The sequence below is a fragment of the Rhinopithecus bieti genome, unplaced genomic scaffold, assembly GCF_001698545.2.
Source record: "Rhinopithecus bieti isolate Rb0 unplaced genomic scaffold, ASM169854v2 scaffold_37987, whole genome shotgun sequence".
Lineage (NCBI taxonomy): Eukaryota > Metazoa > Chordata > Mammalia > Primates > Cercopithecidae > Rhinopithecus > Rhinopithecus bieti.
Genome location: NW_016815892.1, coordinates 960,603 through 968,526, shown reverse-complemented (window position 1 = coordinate 968,526; position 7,924 = coordinate 960,603). Strand labels below are relative to the sequence as shown.

The 7,924-nt window shown below is 45.0% G+C and overlaps 1 pseudogene; it reads left to right on the top strand.

Annotated features, from left to right (window-relative positions):
• LOC108516555 (calponin-2 pseudogene) overlaps window positions 1-6,219 on the top strand; it is a 6,877-nt pseudogene extending 658 nt beyond the window's left edge.
• Window positions 6,220-7,924: the final 1,705 nt, after the last annotated feature.

Here is a 7,924-nt window from a genome sequence, read left to right as displayed (position 1 = left end):
AAAAAAAAAAAAATCAGAGACTATTGGCTTCTGCAGACAGAAAACAGTCTTCTCATTTTGTCTTAATTTTTGAAACAACTAAAAATCCAGCAGAAATTGTTTGGAAGACTTCCCCAGTGGAGTGTTCCTCCAGGCAAGGAAATGGAGTCGCTCTGGAGTTTTCTGAATAACTACTTTTGGTTCGGCAGAGAGAAGCCCCTTACCCTTTCCTTGGATGTTTTTCTCTCCCTGTGATTAAAACAAATTTTCTGGAAATTTAAATATTTGAAAAGAGTTTAGAAGTCAATGAAAGGAACTGTATGTTATCATTCAGTTTCAGTCTCCATGGGTACAGGTGTTTGCACCAACTTTCTTTCCAAAAAGGGAATGTCATGTTCATGGCGATTTAAAGAAGAGTAGTTAAAAGCTTTGGACTTTGGAGTCATATAGACTCAGGGGTGAATTTTGACCCTGCCTTTTTCTAGCCTGGGTAAATCGTTTCACCTCTCTGGATCTCATCCCTCATGTGTAAAGTGGAGTCATGATAATACCGATGAATGGCCCTTGTTAGGCATTAAATGAGTTATATCAAGGGAGCCCTCCGCACAGTGCCTGGCACACATTACAGAATGCTTCCAATTAATGCCTGACGCTGTCATTTTGTTATTCATTATTACTTTCAGGGCGAACTCGAATCCAGGGGACTCCTTACCAGTCCTTTCCTATGTTGACACCTTGCTCATGTAATAATTGGGCTACTTCCATGCTATTGGTTGCCCTACTCCTTTCCATCAGCGTGTGGATTGTTTTTATTTGTTTGATTTGATGCAGGAATAAGCTTACACTGTTGTGCCAGCTGCTACGGTGGACATAGAAAATAGATTAAAAATGGCAGAAGGGAATTGATATTTATCAAAGACTCACAAAGGACATTACCTATTTCATCTCATTTAATTCTTACAGCAGTCCTGCAAGGTAGGTATATTACTCTTGTTTCACAAATAGGGAAAGGAATCCTGAGATGTTAAGTGACTTGTCTAAGCTCACACAGCAAATAGGTCGATTTGCACCCAGCTCTTTGTGTCCCCTAAGATAATATTTGTCTTACTGCACTATACCACCTTTTTGCCTTTGATGAACTCAGAAACTAGTTAGGTGAGAGAAAATGTGCATAATGCAAGGCAGGAGATAGACTAATAGAAAGCTGTCACATACAAGTTGGAAGGGCAGTAGCAGAACACACCAGCCATCTTGGCTGCCTTGCCTATTCTCCTTCTCTGAGGTTGTATATCTGCAACCACTACTGTGTAGGTGGTGGAAAACCTGTGCTGTCTAGATCAGTGTTGGACCCTTGACAGCCAGTGCTGTCTAGATTAGTGGTGGACCCTTGACCCAACTAGGGACAAGATGATTTTATTTTGCTTAAACATTTTTAAATTGTTTATTTATTATTTATATATTTATCTATTTATTGAGACAGAGCCTCGCTCTGTCGCCCAGTCTGGACCTGAACTCCTGGATACAAGTGATCCTTCCATCTCAGCCTCATAAGTAACTGAGACTACAGACATGCCCCACCACACTAGCTCTCTCTATTCTTTAAGGACATAAAGACTATAGTTGGTGGGTGTTTGAATTGAGAGATTGCATAGACCCAGGAGTAATATACTAGTCTTCTATCGTTGTGTAACACATTACCACAAATTTGGCAAATTAAAACAGTACCCATGTATTAGCTAACACCTGGCCCTGTGTGGCTGGATTCTCTGCCCGGGGTCTCAGAAAGCTGAAATAAGGGCTTTGGCTGAGTTGTGTTCCTTTATCAGGGCTCTGGGGAAGAATTCTTTTTTAAGCTCTCTCAGGTTGTTAGCCAAATTCAGTTTTGTGTGGTGGTAGTTGTTGCAGGGCTGACATTCTCATTTCCTTGCTGATTGTTTACTGGTGCTGTTCTTAGTTCCTAGAGGCCACTTGCAACCCTTGTCCTTCCTCTCTGAAGCCAGCAATGGAGAATCTTCCTCCATTGAATTCTTCTCATGCTTTTCATCTTTTTCTTAGGGAAAGCCCAGACTCTTTTAAGGTTCACCACATTAGGTGAGCCATCTGCCCAAACCCCTTTTCTTAAGGAGAAAGTACCATACAATATAACTGAGTCATGGCAGAGAAATCCATGGTATTCACAGTCCTGGGGATTATGCAAGGCCCATGCACCAGGAGCTGGGAGTTTTGGGCGTCAGTTTAGAATTCTGCCTAACACAGATGGGGTTGCCATTTGGGGAGCCATATGCAAGCAGTGCTGGGAGATCTGGAGGGGAGAAGAGAGGAAGAGGAGAGGAGAAAAGTAGAGAGAAAGGAGGAGGGGAGGGTAGAGGAGGAGACAACAGAAGAGAAATTTCCTGATGGAGGCTCTAAATAAGAATGTTTCCTTCCTTGCCTTTTTCAGTTTTTACAAGACATCTAAATGCCTCCAGTCTTGGCCTCTTCCTTCATCTTCAAACTGTGTCACTCCAGTCTTTGCTTCTGTCATCACATTGCCTTTTCTCCTGTGTTGACAAATTTCCCTCTGGCTCCCTCTTACAAATGTACTTGTGATTATATTTGGGGCCCATTGGGCTAATTCGGGATAGCACCCCCACCTCAAGATCCTTCACTTAATCACACCTGCAAAGTCCCTGCGAGTTAACATTTATAGGTTCCAGGGATTCGGACCTGGTTATCTTAGCAGGGGTAGGGGTGGGGTGTGGAGGTGGGGGAATTATTCAGCTCACAAAATTACATGTGGACTCTTAAGTCCCATGGCTCAAGTTCAAATCTCAACCCTGCTGTTCACTAGCAACATGACCTCAGACAAATGATGAATACTTAGCCTTTCTGTGTCTCAGTTTCATTATCCCTTAAGGGGGAATAATTATAATAATATATGCATTGATCATTTTTGTGAGGATTAAGTGAGGAAATTAATGAAAAGTGCTTATCCCAGAACACAATAAACATTTAGTAAATATTGGTGATTATAGTTTCCACTGATGTTATTTAGAGCCTATGCTGCGTATTTGTTGTTTTAGCCTGCCAACATCCATTTTCTTCTGCTGTGGCTAATACTGCCTCTGTTTTTCTTGGAGAACTTCCTTTACCTCACTCTCAGTTCATATGGTTTAGGCGGGGCTGAATTCAGTACTAGCCCCAGGACTGTGAGTGGGAACCAGGTCTAAACCCATCAATATAATTTCCTTGTCTTGGTCCCAGGAATTGGTTCAATGATGCATGTATGAGCTAAGTTGGTCCAAGCAGTGTGACCCTCTGGCTTTTCCAGGAGCAACTAGAAAGACAATATTTTCTTGGAGTTGCTGAAAGCAGAGTGTGTGAAGCTACAGCTACTGGCAGCCTTTTTTATCTTTAAAGTTTTGCACACTGTAGAGCCAAGGTGGGAGGCAGAATTAAGGGAAGGAGAGAGACCCCTGAAGTTTAAGGTTAAGCTTCAAATACAGCTGGTCCTGAAATCAGCACTTTTGTGGTCTGTCCAGTTATGTGAGCCAACAAAGTTCCCTTCGTCAGTAAGAAGGGAACTTTTATCTGAAGGATTTCCAGACTCATGGGACCGGGAGATCCTTTCTTTCTCTTTGAGTGGAGACAGAGATTTATTGGGCATTTCTAGGCTTCAGCCAACTTGTAAGAACCCAGAAGCCCATGTGTGCATAGCCCCAGAATATTATTACTTGGGTACAGCAAAGTCCCTAATATTCTCTCTCCCCCTTGCACAATAATAGTGATAATGATGATGGTATCTATCGAATGCCTCCCATGTGCCATTCATAAGGATTTTTCGTCCTTTCTAGTACTTGCAACAGCACTCCCAGGGAAAGATTATTTTGCAGATGGGAAATGGAAGCACTGGGAGATAAATTTTCCAAGGCCAAATAGCGAATGCTCAGCAAAAGCAGGGATCAGTCACGGGGCTTTCTGGATTCAGAGCCTGTCCCTTTCCTACGCTGCTGCAATAACTTCTATAGCCAATCTGGGACAAGTCCCTACAATCAGGAATCAAGTGATTCTATCTGCAACAGCCACAGCCACTGGGCCTTTCTTCCTGGAGGGTGGGATTCTCCTCTTGTTTTGTACTTTGTTTCTCAGAAGAGGCTGTAGACACATAGACTCTAAAAGCCTCCTCTGTCTGACTGGGTTCATCGAGCATTCTGTCCTTCCACATTTTCCAGTGTTTTATTTAAACGTCTTCATGTGTTGGATTTGTGTCTAGAGGATTTTCCTTAGTGTTCAAATAAGGCATTTTATGCTCTTGGGAATTATATACCCACTAGATTTACCATTCTTTTTATAGGAATACATAGAAACTGAGATGTGAGACACAACATAAAGCAAATAGAAAGTAGTTACCACCTGTTGAGCTGTCATATTCCAAAACAGATAATAACAGCAGTGGGCCAGTGAATAAAAAGCATGAATACACACACACACACGAACAAAGGTTGTGATGACAAACAGAGGTTGGACATGAAATATATTTGGATCTGAGCTTTATGCCCACTACTTTCAAACTTTAGGCAAATTACTTGATCATTTACCTCTCAGGCCCCTCAACCAAAAATTGGGATGATAAAAATTCCTCATAGGGTCACTGTGAAGACTGCAGCTATTATGTGGGAGAAAATGAGAGCAAGAGCAAGCAAGCAAGAAAGAAAGTCGTAGAGTCATAATAAATGCTACCTGCTTGCCTTTTGCTAATGCTAGTTTGATATGTGTCTTGTTACTTATTAATAAAAGTGTCTAAATAGGTAACACCTAACTTTCCAATATCTTAGTCCCTATTTTAAAATTTTAATTTATAAATTTAAATATTTCTGTTCTGTCTCTCATTTTCTCTCATTTCCATTTTTCTTTGCATCTGCCTCACCCATCTCTCCAGACTTGCTTTCTTCACTTTCCCATGCATATAGCTACAGAGTTGTCCCACATCTCCAGAGTTTCCAAGTCTTCAGTTCAGAGGAGTCACTGGTAACTACGCATCCCAATTCCAAGATCCTGGGATAGGGATTGACAGGTCCAACTGTCCAGTTAACAATGGCTGGAAAGTAGGGTCAGGTCAGTAGAGGCAGGGCTTCAAAAGCACACTGATTTCCTGGTAGCTCTCAGAAAAAGAGAATCAGGGTGTGTCAATACCATATAAAGATTTCAGAGAGCCATAAAAGTTGGAAAATGAACGGATATGAGATTTGTGTGAAATTTGTTGAAACACTTGACAGCAATTGTTTGCCTTGTTCTCTCTGCTGAAACCCGGGGGCACCTGGACTTCAGCTCTGATTCTTGTATCAGCAGTGGGTCCTACTCTCCTATGGGCTGTTGGCTGAGGTCAAGAACTGGCTCCTCTCCAAACATGGCCCCCAGAAGGAGGCAGAGCTCCGCAGCTGAATCGAGGGACTCACCAGCCTCTCCATTGGCCCCAACTTTCAGAAGGGCCTGGAGGACGGGATTATCTCATGCACACTCATGAACAAGCTGCAGCCTGGCTCAGTCCCCAAGATCAACCGCTCCATGCAGAACTGGCACCAGCTAGAAAACCTCTCCAACTTCATGAAGGCCATGGTCAGTCATGGCATGAACCCCATGGACCTGCTCGAGGCCAACAACCTGTTTGAGAATGGGAACATGACGCAGGTGCAGGTTTCTCTTCTCGCCCTGGCGGGGAAGGCCAAGACTAAGGGGCTGCAGAATGGGGTGGACATCGGCATCAAGGACTCAGAGAAGCAGGAGTGGAACTTTGACGATGCCACCATGAAGGCTGGCCAGTGAGTCATCGGGCTGCAGATGGGCACCAACAAATGCGCCAACCAGTCGGGCATGACCCTGTCCGCATGAGGAGGCATTTCTATGACCCCAAGAACCACATCCTGCCCCCGTATGGACCACTCGACCACCAGCCTCCAGATGGGTACAAACAACTGTGCCAGCCAGGTGGGCATGACGGCTCCCGGGACCCGGCGGCACATCTATGACACCAAACTGGGAACCAACAAGTATGACAACTCCTCCATGTCCCTGCAGATGGGCTACCCTCAGAGCGCCAACCAGAGCGGCCAGGTCTTCGGCCTGGGCGGGCAGATATACGACCCCAAGCACTGCCCTCATGGCACAATGGCTGACGGGGCTCCTTCGGGTGCCGGGGATTGTCCGGGCTCGGGGAAGGCCCGTGAACATCCCCCTACCTACCAGGAGGAGGCTGGCTACTGAGGCTCCCAGCACGCTCTCCCCCTACTTCATCTCCCCGTCTGGGTTTTGGGGTTTTTCTGTATTTTCATCTTCTTTTTTTCTTAACCTGTTCAGTGCTGCCAATCAACTGAGGGTCTGTGAGTGGCGGCCTGGGATCAGGCAGCAGGGCTTTTCCCCTTGCCTTGGTCCTTCACGGGACTGAAACACCGGCTATGGGGTGAAGGGTGGAGGCTGTATTCCGATATGTGTAGGGTGAGGTTCCCTGCTGGGACGTCCACACTGTGGGCCCAGCTGTGCTGGAGAGAAGAGACCTGGGATTGCAGGGAACTTGTTCCCCAAGGTTTCCAGTTGCCTCCACTTGCCCCTTTTGTCAGCTGATCAGTTTGTGGTTTCTGTACCCGCAAAAGTTTCAGGAAGTATTAACAAAAGAAAAATACATTTTTCCCCCCCAAGGAATGGGGTGGGGACAGTGGTGAGGGTGCTGGGAAATCAGTCCCTGGGAAAGGGGGCCCGGCCACGATGCTAAATATCTCAGGCTCCCAAGTGGCTGGATTTCCCTAGGACCCTCAGACCTGCACTGGGGCCCTGTGGGGAAAGTGAGACCCATACAAGGAAGTGGAATTCTGGGCTGTTGGGGCTAAGCCTGACCCCCTCTCCATGCTAACCCCCACACTGTGGCCTCAGTAGGCTTTTGTTGTTGCTGTTGTTGTTGCCCAGGTTGGAGTGCAGTGGCTTGATCTTGGCTCACTGTACCTCCACCTCCTAGGCTCAAAGGATTCTCCTGCCTCAGCCTCCCAAGTAGCTGGGACTGGAGGTGGTCCACCACGCCTGGCTAATGTTTATATTTTTAGTAGATACTGGGTTTCACCATGTTGGCCAGGCTGGTCTCAAAGTCCTGGCCTCAGGTGATCTGCCCACCTCAGCCTCCCCAAGTGCTGGGATAATAGGTGTGAGCCACCACGCCCAGCCTCTCAGTAGGTTTTAAGGAGCCCCCAGCCCTCCTTCTCCCATTCTGGGCCTGACCAGCTATACTGCTTCATCTGCCCCAGCCACACACCCTGCCAAGTACTGCACAGGGATCCCCACCTAGGGACCCTGCTACATGAGATAATGTGAAATATGACCATGGACCAAACACAATAAAACTTCTGTTTGTAAGAAGAAAAAAAAATAGCCATACTGCCCAAAGCAATTTATGGATTTAACACTCTTCCTATCAAGCCACTAATTTCATTCTCAAAGAATTAGAAAAAACTAGTGTAAATTTCATATGGAACCAAAAAAGAGCCTGAATAGCCAAAACGAGCCTAAGCCAAAAGAACAAAGCTGGAGGTGTCACATTACCCAACTTCGAACTATACTATAAGGCTACAGTAATCAAAACAGCATGATACTGGCACAAAACAGGCACATAGACTAATAAAACAGAATAGAGAACCCAGGAATAAAGCTACACACCTACAGACATCTCATCTTTGACAAAGTCAACAAAAATAAGCAAAGAGCAAAGGATTGCCTTTTCAATAAGCGGAGCTGGGATAGTTGGCTAACTATATGCAGAAGAATGAAACTGGACCCCTACATTTCACCATATATAAAAATTAACTCAAGATGGATTAAAGTTTCAAATGTCAGACCTAAAACTGTAAGAATTATAGAAGAAAACTGAGCAAATACCATTCTGAACATCAGCCTTAGGAAAAAATTTATGACTAAGTCCTCAAAA